The sequence below is a fragment of the Magallana gigas genome, chromosome 3, assembly GCF_963853765.1.
Source record: "Magallana gigas chromosome 3, xbMagGiga1.1, whole genome shotgun sequence".
NCBI classification, from domain to species: domain Eukaryota; kingdom Metazoa; phylum Mollusca; class Bivalvia; order Ostreida; family Ostreidae; genus Magallana; species Magallana gigas.
Genome location: NC_088855.1, coordinates 17,342,613 through 17,363,244, shown reverse-complemented (window position 1 = coordinate 17,363,244; position 20,632 = coordinate 17,342,613). Strand labels below are relative to the sequence as shown.

The 20,632-nt window shown below is 33.0% G+C and overlaps 2 long non-coding RNA genes across 2 annotated transcripts; both read right to left on the bottom strand.

The window, feature by feature from the left end:
* Positions 1-5,306: 5,306 nt before the first annotated feature.
* LOC136273342 (uncharacterized) lies at positions 5,307-7,022 on the bottom strand. Its single transcript, XR_010711525.1, has 2 exons — positions 6,971-7,022; positions 5,307-5,421 (listed from the first exon to the last, which is right to left on the bottom strand). It is a non-coding gene; the product is annotated as an uncharacterized lncRNA (long non-coding RNA).
* Positions 7,023-11,571: 4,549 nt separating this feature from the next.
* Positions 11,572-14,460, bottom strand: LOC136273672 (uncharacterized). Its single transcript, XR_010711878.1, has 3 exons — positions 14,007-14,460; positions 13,162-13,262; positions 11,572-12,811 (listed from the first exon to the last, which is right to left on the bottom strand). It is a non-coding gene; the product is annotated as an uncharacterized lncRNA (long non-coding RNA).
* Between the last annotated feature and the right edge of the window lie 6,172 nt (positions 14,461-20,632).

Sequence of the window (20,632 nt, the reverse complement as noted above, 5' to 3'; positions counted from 1 at the left end):
CAAGAGAGATCACTTCCCTCTGGCACTGAACTGGGTTGTACTGTAGACACTTAACTTAAAAGACACTTAATTAATTTGCTGCTGAACATCACAGTCAAGACTAGAAGATTGGGTTGACACATGGGCCACATGTTCACAAGAAATGATGTCCTTGTCTTCCTGTCTGGAGCAAAATTTACAAGATTGGCAGGGTCTCCGAGACAAACCGTCAGCATTGCTATGCTGTTTTCCAGGACGATGGCGAATTTCAAAGTTGTATGTATCACGTATCACGAGGCCAGCTGAGAGCACCATGGTCTGTTCTAACAAGAAATCTAGTACCAAACAAATAGTAATGAAAGTGTTTGATGGCTTCAACCACAGCCAACATCTCTTTTCTAGTTATGCAATACTGTCGCTCATGTTTGGACAGACACCTGCTGAAATATGCAACAACATGTTCTCCATCTTCATGAACCTGGGACAAAACACCGCCGATGGCTGTTCTACTAGCATCAGTATCTAAGATAAAAGATTTTGACATGTCTGGGTAGGAAATTATAGGTTTGTTATTAAAGCAGTTTTAAGACGCTGAAAAGCGATGTCACACTCATTGGTCCAAAGAAAACTTGCTGCTTTCTCAGTAAATTTATGTAAAACCTTTGCAATGTCAGCAAAACCCTTAACAAAACGACGATAATATGAAATGGTCCCAAGAAAACTTCTTAGGTCGTTTACATTGCAAGGTATGAACCAATCTTTGATTGATTTTACTAGGACATGGTTCAATACCGTTTTCAGACACTATATGTCCTAAATATTTGACTTTCTTTAAAACAAATTGCATTTCTTTGGGAAAATCTTAAGTCCTCTCTGACTTATACGTTTCAAAACATCACTAAGACGATCTATATTATTGAGCTTCAAAGGAATCAGAAAAGATGATGATATTATCAATGTATACAAGGCAAGTCTCCTATTGTAGTCCAGCTAAAGCACTCTCCATAAGCCGTTCAAAGGTTGCGGAACTATTACAAAGACTGAAAGGCAGTTTGGTAAACTCATATTGTCCGCTATTTGTAACAAAAGCTGTTTTCTCTTGGTCTGCCGGATCCATTTTTACCTCCCAGAAACCTGACTGTAAATCTAAAACAGAGTACCACGAAGATTTGTGCAACACGTCAAGGGAGTCATTGATTCTGGGTAGAGGATACGAGTCTTTTATTGTGACCTCATTGACTTTACGATCGTCTACACAGAATCTTATGGAGCCGTCTGATTTACGCACAATGACGATAGGTGAACCCCAAAAAGATTTAGAGGGCTTAATAACACCAACATCTAACATCCGTTTCAATTCTTGTGAAACTTCCTCTTTCTGGTATATGGGTATTCGTCTTGGGGCTTGTTTTATGAAACGGGCCTGACCCGTATTTATTATGTGTAAAACACAATCGGTTTCTCCCAAATCATCTTTTTAGGTTGCAAACACACTTTGATATTGACGCAATAGATCGCACACTTTCGTCTATTCCGCCTCGCTAAGATTATTAATACAAGAATCAAGAACAACTTTGATATGGTCAAGAACACACATGTTTCTGTGGTACCTTTAACATGTCAATTTTATTCAAGGTTTGGGCATCCATCTCATCAAAAGATTGGTCTTGAAAAGATACTACACTACTGTCGAAAACTATCTCGCACTCGGTCGTAACCGTATTTTTGTATATGGTTTGGGGAGTATCAGAAACATTGAAAACACGCACAGGTATTTCACATTTATTAGGGTCAAAAACACTTTTACCCACTAAAATTCCTTTCTTCGACAAAGACGGACAATTATCCTTAACAACAGCCCTTTTACCAAGTGGCTGGTCACCCACAATTTTGGTTGGAATTATCATTTCACTCGACGGAGGGATAACAACATTTTCAGTCAACGACAGTTTGAACAAATTCTGAATTTGGCTGTAAAGTCTACAATTTACCGATTCACCATTAAACTTGAGCGTACTCTCACCAAGTCTCAATTCAGTTAACTATTGTCCCTCAAGAAATCATATCCAAGTACCGTGGGTACCTCAATATCGGCCACTAACATCCTAAAGCTATAGGGATTATCATCAATAACAAAATTCATCCGGGGTAATCTTTTCACCATCAGCCACTTTCAATTTTCCACAATTTCTATTCAAACTTGGTCTAACATCCTCCGAATTCTCATCAAAAACCTGTCTGTGCAGCACAGAAACTGAGGCCCCAGTATCAATCAAACGATTTATTTCTTTATCATTCAATTTTGCGACAACAAACAAACTATCACTGCAACCCTCTTTAATTTCAAAAATTTGCTCTTAAGGTCTATCAATGTCTTTCGATTCACAATTTTGGTTTCTAGTATCACAGGCTGAGACTTGACCTACAGGCTCAGCCTCTGGTAGCCTAGTACCCGAGGCCTTCCGAGTGCAAGCACGAAGGCCTGGAATCCCCCGTCCAATGGCTGCGCTCAATGATGAATCCAACATGGCGACTAGAAAGGTAAAATAACATATACACACTTGTAGTTAGACATGTTTGGCCTTTTCTTGCTGGTTCATATGCGAATCAATAACATGGTTAGACTTGATACAACATTTTCTTTTCTGATTTAGCTTTATACAGCCCTGAACCATCGACTGAATGTCCGAACGCGAGTATTAAGCGAGCCCTGTATATCGCACAATATAAACAGTGATACATATCGACACTTTTGCTCATATATCTCCTCATTTTTCAGGTAGAAAAACTTTTTAAAAGTTATTTACAGGTCATGATAACATACAAAACAACATACAATGCATAGATTCAATGGAATGCCTTGGTGTAATTGGTTAGCACACTTCATGCTTCAGAAGTTTATTATGGCATTTGAAGAGGTCCAGGTTCAAATCCTGGGGGTATTCCGCTTGCAATTTTATGTATTTTCAGTATTCATAATTATGATCATAATAAAATACTTGGATTGATTTTGGGTAATTGGTTAGTACACTGCATGCCAGCAGTTTTTAGATATAAAGTGAAGGGCTGCAGGTTCAAACCTTTAAATTATGAACTGGATTTCACAAATTCATAACAAATTTTACTCTAATTGGTATTCTTATGTATTTTAATTTTGTATAACAGCTTAATGAAGATGACATTAGCAAGGCACTTCTAAAATTTAATGAAAGAATTGGTTGCAAGATTGACAATCTGAAGCCTAAACAAAATAATGCCCTTCTGGATGTTGTGAATGGACATGATGTCATTGCAGCATTACCAACGGGTTATGGGAAGAGTTTGATTTATGAGCTTATTCCATTTGTGCTGGAGGACACTAAAGTTATAGTTGTTGAGCCACTCAATGTGATTATTAATCAGCAAATAAGCAAATTAGATGATATGGCTGTACAACTTAAAGAGCTGAATCTGGGCAAAGCAATTACAGATGGGCATTTCTCCTATAGCTTTATCTACAGCCACCCTGAGAACATATTAGGCAAACCATCAGTGAACAAATTTTTTCAGTGCAGATGTTTTGAAGAGAACAGAGTTGTGATAGTCATTGATGAAGCCCATTGTATTTTGGAATGGGGAGATGATTTTCGTCCGGAATACAGTAAACTAGTTGAACTTCGTGCTGTGCTTCCTGAGGCAACATTTCTTTGTCTTTCGGCAACACTTTCCATCAAAGGTCAGGCTGATATAAAAAAAAAATTGTTTATCTCTGAAGAACTGTAGGATCCATGGTGAGATTCCAGTGAAGCCTAATATTTCAATTACTGTGTTAAGAAGACCTGCAAGCTCTAAGGATACAACATTGTCCTACAGACATATTCTGGATGTCTTATTCAATGAACTGAAAGTTAAATTAGGTGCTTCTCCACTGACTATTGTATATTTCAATTCATCACTGAACTATATAGGATTTGCCTATGAACATGCTTGTCGAATCTTGGGGAACTTGCTGTACAATGGGGAGAAGAATCCAGAAAATGCCAGAGTTGTTATGTATCATGCATCTGTGGAATATGGGAGTGAAAAAGTAAGAATAAAGAAATTAACTCAATGTCTACCCAAGTTATATGAGTATAACCTTGGTTGGGGCAATTTACGCTTTATAATCCGCGTAGCAGATTATAAAAAAGCATAAATTGCTCCAACCCAGGTTATACGAGTACAACTTGGATAGATATTGAGTTCATTCCTTATAATTTTATTTTCTGTAATTTACTGTACAAATTGAGTCTGTTTTACTTTTATAAATGATATTAATCTGTTCAAATTCAAACGTAACGTCAAGGGGATTAGTACAATTTTGACGTTGGTGCATTGTGACGTGCAAACGATTTGCTAATAACACAAGAATCACACAAGAAATCCTTTGTTTAAACAGTTTCACATGAAAAATTAATATGTAAAGCTAAGCACTGTACAGGTTTGACTTGAAAGTAAACTAGAAGAATGACAAATTCAACAAGGTCCCCACAACATTTTGTAAATTTACATATGATTTGTTTATGAAGATGGTGTAAAAAGAATATTTAGAGATGGAAGTGCTATGAATTGTTTTTATAACATATAATGGTTGAACTTGATCGAATGATCCTAAATTTTCAAGATGTCCTATGCTATTGTAAATCAAAAATAGTGATACTGGGCTCAAACAAATGAATTTGATTTTCTACTATCAGCGACGGGAATTGATATTTCATCAGATTTCCTCAGAGGACAGCCCTCTAAGGATCATATTGGCTTCTTCTGCCCAAGGGATGGGAGCAGATTTTGGCCGTGTGGAAAAAATTGTGCATGCAGGTCCACCTAAGAGTATTGAAGGTAACTTTTCAATGAATTTTTGTCATCTTAATATGTCATCTTAATATAATGTATAGAAATAAGTATTATTCTTCATCAGAATTATCTGAATATAAAGGGAAGAAACAAGAACTATTTAATAAAAAGCATGCAAGATGAATGAAAGTCGTGCTTGTGTAATTGTAAAGCATGAATGGTTTAAGGCTTTGTACTGACTGGGTCTTTCACTTCTCTTTTTAATGCAATCAAAATTAAAAACATAATAAATGCAGTCTTCAGGTTTATTGCTAAAAATATTTATATCCTGAAAAAGGACAAACTACAAATTATTATGCAAATGTCATTCTCCTGCTACATATTTAATACTTCTATTTGACAAATGGCTCCAATTGGTTTTGAGTTCAATACTGATTCGATTGATAATTCCAACTTTAAATGATATCCCATGATAACACTTCAGTATCACAGTAGTCGAACAAGTTTTTAACAGCTTATATTCAGCAAGTGGGCAGGCCAGGGAAACAGGCAACAGCAATTTTGATTTTTAACAACAGTGATGTAGGCAGGCCTGAAATGAACAAGATCTTTCTGCCGAAATGAATCAACCTGTAGGAGAAAAATCCGTAATGATTACTTTGGATTTATGGGATGACACCAATGAGAGTGAAAATAAAGCACAGTTTTTCCAATATTCCTTGGAAATAGGGTAATCAGGAACTTTTTCCTGCACATAACTAGCCACATAATTTTTCTCTTCATCATTCCATCTGGAAGACTATTCAAAAGAGAACCTAATGAACATTGTGATATTCGCTGTGTGGCTAAGTGAATACTTTAAATCATTATATACCACAGTTTATTCTTTTCTTATCTGAAACTAGCAAGATAGCAGAAAGAAGAACACCTGACTAGAGATTCAAGTTGCCCTGATAAGAATCCTAATTGGGTTCGTCCTATTTTCTTTTCTTTCACAAGTGCATGAAATTTATATATATTGATTCATACATAACTAAGTATACATGCAGTATTTAAAATTTAAATATACTATATAGCAAATCATCCTACTATTGGGGCTTTTTTGGAAGCTTGAACGGGGGTCTTTCTGGTAGGTGTCCCTCTACATCTCTTTCTGCTGTTACTTGTGTAGGAATGTTCCATATGCATAAACGCGAGCATCTTTTCATGACAATGATGAAAGTAATTGTGTATTGTAATTGTAATTGTGTATTGTAATTAAACAGAAAAACTCTGCTGTATAAATTTGCTGCAGTGCTCAAAGAAACACAAGTGCATGAACTTGCATGTGTTAGTGTTTCTATCAGTATATGAGGTATTTAATATCAAAATATGTTACAACAGTCCTACCACTGGGGCTTTTTTTTATGCTTGACCGTAGGTCTTCCCCTTAGGTGTCCCTTTGCATCTGCTATTACATGTACTAGTGTATGAATTTTCCAGCGAGACTTCCACATGCATAAATGAGGGCAACGTTTCCTCACATTGGTGGATATAATTTTCCTCTGTCTAAGATTATAACACACAACAAACTACACTGTACAGCAATGCACATGGACATCATAACTAGCTAATCAGCCATATCGGGGGCTTGACATACGATAAGTAAGCTGGAATACCCCCAGGATTTGAACCTGGACCTCTTCAAATGCCATAATAAACTTCTGAAGCATGAAGTGTGCTAACCAATTACACCAAGGCATTCCATTGAATCTATGCATTGTATGTTGTTTTGTATGTTATCATCAGCCATAATCAGCCATATCGGGGGCTTGACATACACTAAGTAAAGCGGAATACCCCCAGGATTTGAACCTGGACCTCTTCAAATGCCATAATAAACTTCTGAAGCATGAAGTGTGCTAACCAATTACACCATGGCATTCCATTGAATCTATGCATTGTATGTTGTTTTGTATGTTATCATGACCTGTAAATAACTTTTTAAAAAAATGTCTGTCTGAAAAATAAGGAGATATATGAGCAAAAGTGTCGATATGTATCACTGTTTATATTGTGCGATATACAGGGCTCGCTTAATACTCGCATTCGGACATTCAGTCGATGGTTCAGGGCCGTATAAAGCTAAATCAGAAAAGGCCAAACAGGTCTAACTATAAGTGTGTATATGTTATTTTACCTTTCTAGTCGCCATGTTGGATTCAACATTGAGCGCAGCCATTGTACGGGGGATTCCAGGCCTTCGTGCTTGCACTCGGAAGGCCTCGGGTACTAGGCTAAGCCTCTGGTCGTTTAAAGTATCGCGAGCGCGATCACGCGATTTCTCAAAAGTCTCAGACCTTTCGACAAAATTTGGGTAGTCATTTATTTTATATCATGCATATTCACATCATTCTCACTCACTCTGTCATTATACCATGACGTTGCGCAACCCATTTGGTCGACTATTCTAAGTAAAAGCTACACATAAGTTCCCGCAACTGGAAGTATGAGAAAATGAAAGTGCAAAACATATGATAAACATGGGATGAATTTCAAGGTAAAACAATGATATACAACAGATTAAATACATTTTAGACATAAAATAATGATGAACAATGCTTCCGGTTGTTACTAATATACAAAATATAATATATAATAAATACGAAATGCCATATATGAATACAAATAAACAATCGTACATCAAAAATCTTTACAGATATTTAATTTCATTTATGTACTTTCCCAGTCATGGAAGATAAACTAAATGCTTAGTTATTATTTACAATGTCCTCTATCTGAGGTAAATACTCAGATAAGAGATATAACTTCTCTATATTTTTTTTGTGTATTTTGTGACACTTTTATATAAAGAATTGTTTTGGAAAATTATTTTCAGAAAGCCAAAAGTTCTGTAAAGAGAATTTAGTTTGTAGCATTTTAAACGTTACATAGAGTCCATATACCATGCACATGATCCTTTGAGTACTGCATGCGAAGTGTTGCAGCTGGTCGTAAAAAACAAACATTTAATAGTTTCAATTTTCTTACTCTTCAGCATGACTGGAAACTTCGATAAACCTTTGTCAAAAACATGGCAAATAAAATTTCATATTCATCATGTTTTTCTTTTCATAATTCAGAGGAAATATCAATTTGAAAGATAATAGTATTATTCTGAGAAAAAATGTCATATAACACCGTATAATGAATAAATAAAGGATCTCTCGTGGTTTGTGATAGCAAAGATCATATACCATCACAAACCATGAGAGATTCTTTTTATCACATGTTTTAACCAACTTCAGTACTTAAACTTCGTTATTTCTACACATTAGAACTTCGTGTTATCAAGCCGCACAACACATTTTTGTGATGTCATATTGATGAAATATTTCTGTGCCGGAGTTAATTTAAACTGCTGTTGTTGTTAATTGACTGGATATTTATGTGTCCTGTGATTTGCATAATCTGGTTGGCAGGTATGTTATTTTCGCTCAATTTTTTAACTAGTTGTTTGCGAGCACTCTGATTGGTTTCTCGCCAACAATTCCCGCTGAAGTTGTCATTCTTTTTATTATTGATCCTAATTTATTAACACCTGTCATTGAAGACTAGCGACTAGCTCAGACTTCACGAAAAAACTTAAGTTTTTATATAAGTTTAATCTTAAATCCTGAGAATGTACTCTGCTGATATATATTTATGAATTGTCATAATTATCTATGTATATATGTAAAATTTAATACATGTGATTCATAATAATGTCTACATCAAATTTAAACACTTAAGGCAAATATTTTAAATATAAAAGAAAAACTTTTAATTAATATCCTTTTGCTTGAGTTGAGTAAATATATATTACGGTACTTGTTTGATGTGAAAAGTTTTCAAACTTTCAGCTGCTCATTTTACCATGACGGTAAATTAAAATTACAATATTTAACCTTTAATCCGTGTTGATAAATATTTTTCATCAACAAAAGGGTCCATGAAATACCTGCACATTCAAGGAATGATACCCCTTTCTGTTTAGATAATCCGGCTCATTATTTGATGGCGCTTGTATCTTTATGAAAGTTCTATCAGTTCAGTTCATTTATTCTCTCAAAACCATTTCAAACATATGGTACATGAGGACAAAAATAACATTAAAATATACATATCAACTGGTCGGAGGTGTACATATATTAATATAAGGGTTATAAAGTTGGGAAAAGTTAAACAAAATGAACTTCATGGAGGACAGACTACCTCTTATATCTTTGTTATAAACATACACAATTTTCTCAACACAGTCATGTATGTTTGGAAAACCTAACAATAAGGACATGTAATATATTAATTACACCTCTCTTTAATTTTTTTTATTAATTTTGGTATGTTGTAATACATAGAAAACCTTTTAATAGGGTAAAAATGGTGGCATGGAATACATTTAATATAATAATGTGATGTTTGCAAAATAATTTAAAATTTGGTAAAGTAAGGTGAATGAATTTATCTAAATAATGACAATGAACTTTATTCTCATAACTGAATTTACAGTGTAGAGAAAATACTTATGTACCGTATGTACAAACTACAATACATACAATAGATGAAAATCATTGGTACAGGCATGATGAAGGGATAACAGATGTAATTTAACCAAGAGAGCTAACTCTCTCAAATATAGTATCTAATAGTTTACAAAATATTGGTAAGTCGGTTTATGTTTGTGACATTGAACAGTGTTTCAAATTTTACAACATTCCTTTAAAATCAAAGGTGAGGGATCAAACTTTGCCAATTGAAAGTACTACTTTAATTAACATTACCTGCAATATTGTAAAACTGAGATATCACTTCGTCTGATTCTACCCCAGATGACATCTTGATAAACTGCGGAACACACATCACGTACAACTCTGCAAACGGAGGAGGGAGATATTGAAGAGAAAGTGTCCGAAATCAAAGAATAAAAACTGCCACTCGCCAAATCCGTAAGGGTTATCAAAACTTGGAAAAAAAAGGATTCAGTGGAGAATTTCTTAAAGTGTCTCTCTGAATAAAGAGATTTAACAAAGCGACAATGTACAAAAATGTCTTGGGGCGAAATCTGAAATTTTGGAATACATCACACGGGTAAATTTTCCATTGGATTTTGTCTGTCAACAAGACGATAATGGCAAATTCTTTGCCGATGTCTACGCTGCCGTCTGTTGTTAACCGCCATATTTGAGAATTTATTTTTGATCTAAGTCTGCTATGAAGGTAACTTAAGTTTTTTAAAGATTTTTTTGTGAAATGCAGAAATTTTAGTTTTTGAGTTGAATTTAAGAAAAAAAATCAAATATTTCAGAAAATTCGGACTTACATTGTAAGTCTGAAATTTGACCTAATTTGTGGGGTTTTTTGTGTGAAATTGGAGCCTGATCTTTTCTTTACTAGACGTTTTTTATGAACACATTGAAATTTCAAGCTAAATTTGGGAAGTCGGTATTGGTTATACTGTAAGGTTCTTTTTCAAATTTTTCTCCGATTACTATTTCCTGATTCTGCCAACCGCTTATCAATAGTTTGTCTCTTCTTTGCATAATTGAACCACTCAGTTATCAAACTTCTGTATGTCTCATTGTAAAATTCATTTGAATGTTGTCTTGGCAACTGTTTAAGCATTTAAGCAAAATCTAAATGCTGTATGCTTCTCTACTCTTCGACTTCTCTGAAAACTCGTCTTATCCTCAATGGTAAAGCATCAATAGCAAGTTTTAGATGACATCAATATAAAAATTAATAATGTTTAATAAAAACGTCTTCTATCAATATCAGAGCATACAGTATCATGGCATTAGCAATTGATCACACAGTCATACGTTTTGATGGTAACTTCAAAATGGAAAGATCATGCAAACAGGGTCATCGTCTTCAGCCACGATACGGACTCTATCATACGGAATTAAACATACTTTCTGTTGTCTGTGACTTTGAACTGGACAGACTCTTCATTTTCAACATAGTACCATTGTTTTTATAGCTGTAACAAATATCGGGAAAACAAACACTTTTGAACTCGCCTTCTTTTCTGCTGGAGCTTTTACTTTAAGGAGACATGAACATAATATTATTTTTCTTTGTGTAAAAGAATACTTGTAATTTTAACTTTAAAGTGAACATCATTAATTTATAGATGTAGTGCCTTATTTTAGATTATTTTTACCTGTTCAGTAAGTGAAATTTTAATGAATCGCATGGTTTGAGAGGCAAACCTGAGATAATTTTGAAACACAAGGTAACAATTTAAATGCGTAAAAATGTTATATCAATTTAGGTTTTTTTGTACAATTTACATATCAAAAATCATTAATTCAAAATGCATTGAAAACTGTGGCTTGCACATCAATGTGTTCAGCTACAAGAAATGTACTGACAGTTTTCTGAAGGTCTTCATCGTCTTTTGGTTCTGCCCCTTCCATCTTTAATTTTTTTGCAAATTTGACAGGTTGTTTCTTTGTTGCAAAATTTGCAAACAATTCTTTATTTTGTCGTTAATGAGCGGCCAATCAGGTGGCATAAATACCCGATGTTAACTTTCATCCATTTTGTACAGTTTTCATCCATTTCGTACCACATGTTTTGAATACTTACTGGGAATGAAACTGGGTTTTTTTCAGTAGATTCATCTGGTTCAAGGACGTCTTTATCTTAAACTGAAAATTTTGTACCATTTTGTCGCCTTTTTCAGAGCATACCCAGCAGCTTCAGTGAATAAAATTGAAGAATCAATTAGTTCTGTGACAGTTAAATTCACATGTTGGGTGCCTTGATTTGAACATATTTTATTATGCAAATATACATTTACATAAATGGATTAGACAGCAGGCAATGCCTATGTAATCCTTCTCCATAAGGTGCAAGGTAATACATATAAAGAAAATAGTATGATGATGCATAAAAATATATATTCAGATGGGCAAAAGAAAAAAGGGTTGGGAAAACTAGGTTTGTGGAAAGAGAAAGAGAAAAAAAAAATCAAAACTTAAATAGTACAATTACAGCATAAGTATACTACTTTTATGTACATACTTTAAATATATATATACATGTACCTATAGTCATGATTATTTTAATATTAATATAATAAGATTTTACAATGTAGTTATGAACTAATTTAAATAGTACAGCATTTTCATCATATGATATGTCATCATCTCCAAATAACAACAAATCCAAAGTTACTGGTTTTTGCAAGTCAAAAATTGATATTTGATAAAATAGACTGTTCCTTTCCTCATTATATTTAGGACAGACAAAGAAAAAATGATATGCATTTTCAGTATGATATCCATAATTTTCACAGATTGAATTTTCACGAATAAAATCATCAAAAAGGTCACCATTTAAACTACTAGCATTGTTTCTTAATTGACAATGTATAATTTTTTTTCTCTGCGATTCCCAAAATTAAAAAGTTTATTTGGAGTTTCGAAAAATTGTTTTATAATGGAATTTGAAAAAAAAGACAATGATTGGAGACTTCTGATGTGCAAAGTTAGTTCATTCCACAGCTTAATTTTAGAGGGTATAAAACTTTTTTTTAAGTAAGATGTAGTTCTGGCTTGAGGATTGGTAAAAGTAAGACCATCATGATTCCTCAAGGGATAAATGGTTTCAGGTGGGATACAGGGTTCTAAAAGTTTTAGTAAGTAATCTGGCACCATACCATTAACCTTTAACAGATGCACTCTTTTCCGCCCTTAAACGATTTGTAGTTCTTCAGAGCTAGATGTTTTGTCTCAATCATACAGATGGTGATCTTTCACCAGGTGATCTAGGATATTTTTACTAGTACATTTTGGCACAATCGGGTTCTGTACATAAAAGAAGTTAAATAAAATAAAGTTTTCTTAACAAGTCTCTTGTCTTTATTGCCTTTATCTAAAAATAAAACCACATAATGAATATTCGTGTCTTCTTGTTCTCATCCACTGTACACATAACAGTTTTCGGTGATCTTCAGTGATTTTGCTGAATTCCTAAGTGTCAATTTTGCCTTTCTCTACAATTTAAGATGCATTTAGGATTACAATACTAGTAAAAGAAATTTTATAAATTATAGGATCTTATGATATAGATGTGTTCATAGCATAAGTCTGCAGGTATAAAGATTATATACAGTCAATACTATTTTGGATATATTTTATGAATTTGTACATGTACAGACTGCTGGAATTATCGGTATTTTTCATTTTGTCATTTAATTATTTGAAATAATTAACACTAAGCACAATGTTTGCAAATTGGTATTGAAAACCTTCATTTTCACTGAAGGAAAATTTTTACTCAGTGTTTGAGTTGACGTGTAAAGATCAATATCTTTGTCCGAGTTATATTATACTGTTGCAGTACCGATAAATGATTGCTTCTGTTCACGTATATATCGGCCGCGAAATCTTAAAGTGTTTGAGCTGAGGTCCTGCTCAACTCAAAGGATAACGTGCATTTTCTTTCTGGAAAAATAAGATATTTATTATTAAATGCTTAAAAGTTAAATATATTGTATATTATTTAACCAAGATACCTTTAGAAATATTAATACAACTGTATGCTTTCTATTATGTCGTATAACGCTTAAAATACGTTTATTTTTTAAAGTATATTGTAGAACTTAAGTTTAGTTATTTAGAACTGTAGTTAAAATATTTGCGCTATTATTTATTTTTTGATCATTCAAAAATGTGGAAATTAATCAAAGTCACGTGTTTTTTTTTTTTTCAATCAAAATTTCATATAGCAGGTTATGGAACAATGACAGTGCTATATAGTTCTGTCTTTTGATCATGAGTTACGTACTTTGTTTTTAATTAAAATGTTTATCAACAACAACAAAAACAATTAATTCAAATTATAGATAACGCAGTTTGACAGTTATAAGATTCACGTCGCTGCCATTTTCAATTAGGCTCATTTTTAATTAATTTAATTTTGAAATGGGTCATTTCCCTATCTCTATTTCCTTTCATATAATTCTTTTCCTGTCTATTACGTTTTGAGTAGCACGTGCTACGGAGAAAATTTGATTAATTAAAGGTTTCTGAGTTAATCGCATTTAAAAAATCATTTCAATTGTTTAACGCAATAACCCCGAAATGACGATGTAAACAAAACTCTAGTGACCGCGTGGTGATTTTGGCAGCCTGCCAACAACGTCATCTCTCTTAGAGACTGTCACTACAATAAATATTGATACCCACCTGATTCAGAGGTTGAGTCAATCCTGATTCATAGATGTCGATCTTCGCAGTACCATTGGTAAAGTATTGGCAGCAGCTCAAAATATATTTCTTGAATCACTTGTTTACATATAATTTGCGCAATTATAATTTATCCTTATAAAGTCTGAGACTGCCCAAAGTCCCCAACCATATGATTCCATTTCTTGAACGAGATACACATAACATTGGTCAGAGAGGTAAGTTCCAAAATATTTTGTTGACAGCTGATATGATTGATGAAGTTTTCTTTTCACATAATGATTTTCATACTCTCCGGTTCCAAGTCGATATTGCTGCAACAGATTCCGTGCACAGAGAATCGGCTATAAATACTTTGATAGCAAATGCACTGTTGAATATTGATCAACATTCGCCTCGAATACAAGGACATGAAATATTTCCTTGGGATGCCTATCTTCTTTGTGCTTCAAGGATTGTCTGATCATAAACGTTGGAGATATGGAAATGTTGCAGCATTTGAATTTTGATAAAAATATTTTTATTCCAAAACATATCATAGAGTAAAACAAAAGAATCGATTATTTATCACGCAAGTGTGATGATCTTTGAGTAGCTTTTCATCAATCTGGATTGATTAATTGAGAAGTTGGGTAAAAGATCGTGCTGGGTTTTTATATTTTATGTTATATCATGTTATAGTATGTGTGTCAGTCATACCAGAAGAAAATGAACATCGAGTAGCAAGTTTAAATCCAAACAAGGAATTGTAAAATCAATCTGAGGGAATACAACGAGGGGGATTCTTCCCAAGTCAAGAGTTTCTGATCCATTCCTCTCCTCACAGGCGAAGAGCGGATCCTAAACCCTTGATTTTGGAAGATGTTAACTACGATTCGAAGATACCAAAACAATAACTAATACATGTATGTAATCATAATGAATGAACTAGAAAAAAAATATAGTACATATATGCAATTAATAGACAAATTGCAAAGAGTTCGGAAATTTTAAGTTCGATGTTTTCTCTGACAACACTGATATAGTTGAAACTAGTTGGTGTATTATCACAGCGGATGAACAATATAATGCATGTATGTGAACAGTACAATGCATCCATGTATTGGAATTAGGAACCGTAAGTTCTGGCAACATTTGAATAGTTCGAACCGTTAATAATTTCAGTGTGATGCAGTAACTGACTTCTGGTACGTAGCACTGAATGATTCTAAAATAGTTAAAGAACTGATTGTTTCTGAAATATTGTATTTTTGTATTTTTTTTAATTCACGTATTTTTTCATTACTTCGCATACCATCACTTGTTTTATGGGTAAATGTACGTTTTTAAATTCTCTTCATGAGCGCACTAGTGTTAATTCTGAAATACCTTACAATTGCGTTGTCAATACAAGTAACTTCTGTAGTTTGGTTCCAGGCTAGGGTACATTTAATACATGTAGTAGAACAATCAATAGTGCAGTCGTCGCTTTAGTTAACCCTTGGGCAAGCAACCAAAACTAAAAACTAAGTTGTGTGTCGTTCGCCGAGGAATCCAGTTTTAAACGGCTTTCATAAACCATGAGTTCTGTTATTAAGTAAATTATTGCTATTAAATAAAAAAATATCGATGAATTGGGGGGAAAAATAGGGAATGTTAGGCTTTTGATTTCAAAATATTATCTTTGACCTGCACTCGTGTTAACCAAAACAACATCATGGAACGGCTAGAGTATAGGAGTTATTCCGCTTAGCTAGTTACAGTGGGAAATCAATAGTCACTGCAGAACGCCAACAGCACGTCTTTTGGCATTTGGTATGCTCTGCATGATGTTCAAGAAAACAGTTTATTTGGTCACAGTGACGAGAAGATAGTGGTTCGATAAAGAAGCACTTTTACGTGTTTTAAATTACGGGGGTTTTTTGTGGGGTGGGGGAGTTAGGGGTGGGTGATTATGAAAAATGTTCACGTTATTACGCTAAAAACACGAATAACTCTTAGTAACTCAGCTTAATGCATCTAAATTGAACTAAATTTTTCAAGGATAAATGTATTAATTTTTTCAAAGGAAAATGGAAATCTATAATTCTTTCAGGTTTTTAGCAAAAAAACCATGAGGATCCAAATTGAGGCTTATAATCAGCCTGTGATGTACATAGTTTGTGGTTTCTCAAAATATATACCAGGTGCATATTTCCCGATGTTTTAGAGGCTTTTTTCGGCCATCTAATAGGGCTCATCCTGTAAATCATCAATTAACATGTATTATCAAGCATTCCTGGGAGATTTACATCATTCATAGGTCTGAGAGGAAAAAGGAGTGGTATAGTCACCGCAAAATTCCATTAGGGCCTTATGCCGTCGTCTTTGTCAATTTTCGGCCCACAATTATTCGATTTAGTGAAATGTAAAGTAAACCATTTCTTTGTCTACATTCGTTCACTCGACATATGTTTAGGAAATGAGAGTTTTATGATTGGTAAGTTATTTCTATAACAATTCTTTGTCTGTTAATATTGATGTAATGTAAACTGGTGTCAATGTTGTTCTCATGAATTTTGCAACCCCAAGAATAAGATGCGACTTTTGTATTTTCATATTTCATTCCAACTTATCCGAAAATAAAGAAATAAGAAAATGAAGAGTTAAATTGTTTTTGCGGAAGATTTTAGTTTGTGGAGCATTTGTAACCAAGATTATTTTTCACGGCATGCACATTTTATTGTCAAAAAGACCCTATTTTCATGTTTGAAATTTGAATTCAAAAATAGAATTTATCTTAAAAAGAGGAAATACTTAAGTACTCAATCTGTATGTAAGCTATGAACACTGAAGTACTCAACTCCCTTAGTAATTTTACTACTAAGGCTTCCCGTAAAGAGGAAAAATATTCGAAAAATTTCAAAATATGATAGTTTTTCTAATACCATATGTCGACTTGACCGTTGGTAGAGTTTAGTAAAAATATTCTGAGGGCAAAAGCTTGGAATTTTATAATTCGTCAAGTTTGTAAAATTACGTGTAGTTGTGGTAGGTCAGAAACCAAAAGAAATAGTTCTACAATTGATGTAAATAATTAATTCAGGTATAATTGATCGAAGTACATGTACTTTCTATTAAATAATGTCATTTGTATTATTCATAAAGCATATGGTTTTGGGGTTTTGGGAGGGGGGTTTGGGGGGTTTTTTTTGGTTTATTGTAGAGTTTCCTATAAATCATCTTAAATTTTAAATGTACATACTCCTATTACTGTAGTGTAAATGTTGTGTTCTCAGGCTCGTTTGAATTCGAGACTCATTTTATATACATGTATAACTAGTTTTTATTTATAACACTTTGATCATTGTTTCTAAGTCGCATTTGCTTTTTTTTTTAAATAATATGAAATAATTATACCATATTTTTTATTTTTATGCATGGAATATTATTCTGGATGAGCTTATTTCTGATATTTCTTATCGATTATAATAAAAATTAACGTAATAATTTTTTTAAAATGATATTTACATGAAGCAATGATATTATTCTTCATTGAACAATAAGTGATTTTGAATCAAAGTTGTTCCATTTTGATATGCTATTCATTAGGATTTTAGGAAAAGAAACCATCGCTATTTGTTTTTTTATTCTTTCCTTCTTTTTTTCTTTATTTTTTTTTCCTTCTCTTTTGCTAGTTCGATGCACATCTGTAGATTTGGTCTTAAACTTTCTATAATCGTTTAGATGAATTATACATCAATAGATTTCAAACATCAATCTAAAAAGTATCATTAACTATCAACGAAATATCCTCTTTAAATATTCAAACAAAAACTCAAAATCGAATTTTTCGAACACAATGGGTTTTTTCAAAATCTAATTTGCATACAACAAAGGTAATTTGTGAAGTATTTTAATCAACTATATTAATGAATTGAAAAGGATTGAACAACAGAAAAAGGTATACAAAACATTGCTTTTTACACAAGATACATATATTACCATAAAATTTTTATTATATTGAAGTGAATAATGTTGTAAATAATGAGGGAAAAGGTGAAAACAAGAAAGAAAGTTAAGATTAATAATGAAGAAAAAATTAGTGGGTAACAAAATAACTACAAAAAATAAAATTTTGGTATTTTCGTTAATTTTTAGTAACTATCATTTTAGGAAGAAAAAAAAGATGGTTTTATTCATGTTTTTTCTATATTAAAGTTTTGGAAATGTTCCATTTGATTCTTTGAGGAAAAAAAATCAACAAAACCTTGTACACTACGAAATACTTCAAAAATAAAGTATGGTCATTATTTAGAATATTTTTTGGCGCTTGACCAGATTTTTATTTCAATTTTATGTAATAATTTTGAGTTTTTAAAAATTCCTCAAAAGATCTAGTGTTGTGCTGCATGTCTTTTTTCATGGTCATGGTTTGCGTTTTGTTTTTGTTTGTTTGTTGTTTTTCATTGATTTTTTTGTTTGATCGGTATTTTCTTTGTGGGGAATTTTTTAGTACCAACTTTTATCCCGAATTTAGACCACCCGATATATCAAAACGGAGTGACTAGATAGTTTGGTGTACTTTTGCAATATGCACTTGCAGGGGCGAACGATGGGTGATTTTACTTTATTTCGGTCAAAGTGCGAACCTGGGCCCCGTCAGCGATTATTCTTAGTAATTTACAATTTACTTTTGCCGGTGGTCCAAACCCCTTATTTCGCGGAGGAATTTCCTGTTTGTGACAAAGAATCCGTTTTTTTAGTTACTGCGCATGTCGATGCAAAAGGTACGCCCAAATAAATTCAAATGAAGAGGGGTTTTCAGTCCTATTCGATATAATGGCCAGGGAAAGAGAATGATGTATTTCCCGTTTACAGACCCAGGGAATACGTGGTTTGTATATTTACCTTTCTAACAGTTGTTTCTCATAAGGAATTGAACGTGCTGTACACTTAGTAAAGGACTAGTGTTCGTGGCAATCTTTAACATCATTTTGAAAATCATTACGCAGTTGTTATTATTATTATTACGTAACTTGAGACAATGGAGAAATCTGAAAATATTCTCTTTGGCGTTCAGTTTTCTTTGTGATCTTGAACAACTGCTTTCTTTGTTTTGGTTTTTTTTTTGGTGAGTTCGGTCGATTGTGTAAACATAAATCTTATACACAAACATGACCATAAAAAAGCTTATAATTTTTCGGGTTTTCTTCTTTCTTTCTTTTTTTGAAAAAATATAATTTCTACTCAATGTTTGGATTTTTTGCTAAATAAGATTAAATTGCTTATCATCAGGAATACACTTATAGGTGTGTGATAGCGGGTTGATAAGGATCATGTTGCTAACATTTAGAAGGTTGATAGGCAGAAAACGTTATATAGTCTGTGTACACGTTAAATGAAATATACATTTATATATATATATATATATATATATATATATATATATATATATATATATAGACAGGTTAAATCGCTCAATTAAAATTCTCTCTCTCTCTCTCTCTCTCTCTCTCTCTCTCTCTCTCTCACACACACACACACCCAGAAACAGAAACACACACTCATGCACCATTCCTTTTCGAAATTTACATGCAAGTCAGTCTGATACAGCAAATCGTTCATAATTATCAAAACGTCATAAAAGACATGAATGACAGCCGCTTATAATGCGAGCGGAAGAGGTTCACTACATGCATACCGCATCAGAGTACATAGATATGAAAATTCCTTGTGTTCAATCAATAATGCGAGACAGCTTTGTTTAGGGCAGGTTAGTTTTCTCGTCCTTGAAAGTCTGTCGTCTGCAAATGGATGAGAATGACTTAATTTTAGGCTTGGTTTTTTTAACTTCCCTTTTCTTTCTTAAATACGCCATGTTGTGTCCTCATTGACATCTGTATATAATAAGTTCCTTTGATCGTATTCTATAATATAAGTTGACTCTGAAGCTTTATGTGTATTATTTTTTATCAGCTGATCACGAATTTGACAAACCCATTTTTCTCGGAAAACAATTTTTCGCGCCGTATTAAGAACTCATAAAACCTAAAAAGGCAGAGTATGTTTGTTTATGATTAGATAGAATAAAAAATACCGACGATTTTTAAAGTGACTCATATTCAGAATTGCCTCCATGTTTTTACGTTATTCATTTTCTGATTTTTAAACTATTATTTTTAAAGTAAATACAAAATTTAGTTAAAAAGATATTTAAAATTTGATTTAGTGCTTAGAATATACTTACTTGACTATTGTTATACGCAACGAAGAATATTTTTCCCAATCCTATTTTGTTTTACATAATAAAATATTGTTGAAATTATTTAAAAAAAAAAAAAAAAAAAAGTATTTACACGTTCTTAAAAAAGAGAAAAATTGTTATGACGCGATCAACCTTACGATACATTAATCAACTAAGACTTAAAAGTCACCTTAATGAAAAAAAAATATCAAAACGTCTTATTGTTATTGTGGAACAAGTAAGTCTTTTGTATAGTCACGCAAATTGTAAGTTTAAAGTTACAATTTGCACCCAATAGGCACCTACCAAGGTTACGTGTGAACTTGTTTTGTATTTGTAATTACCAGCTGTGTTTGACATCCATATATCCCCCGTCAAGATATGTATGGATTTGCTGCCCACTCATCACGATATATAATGT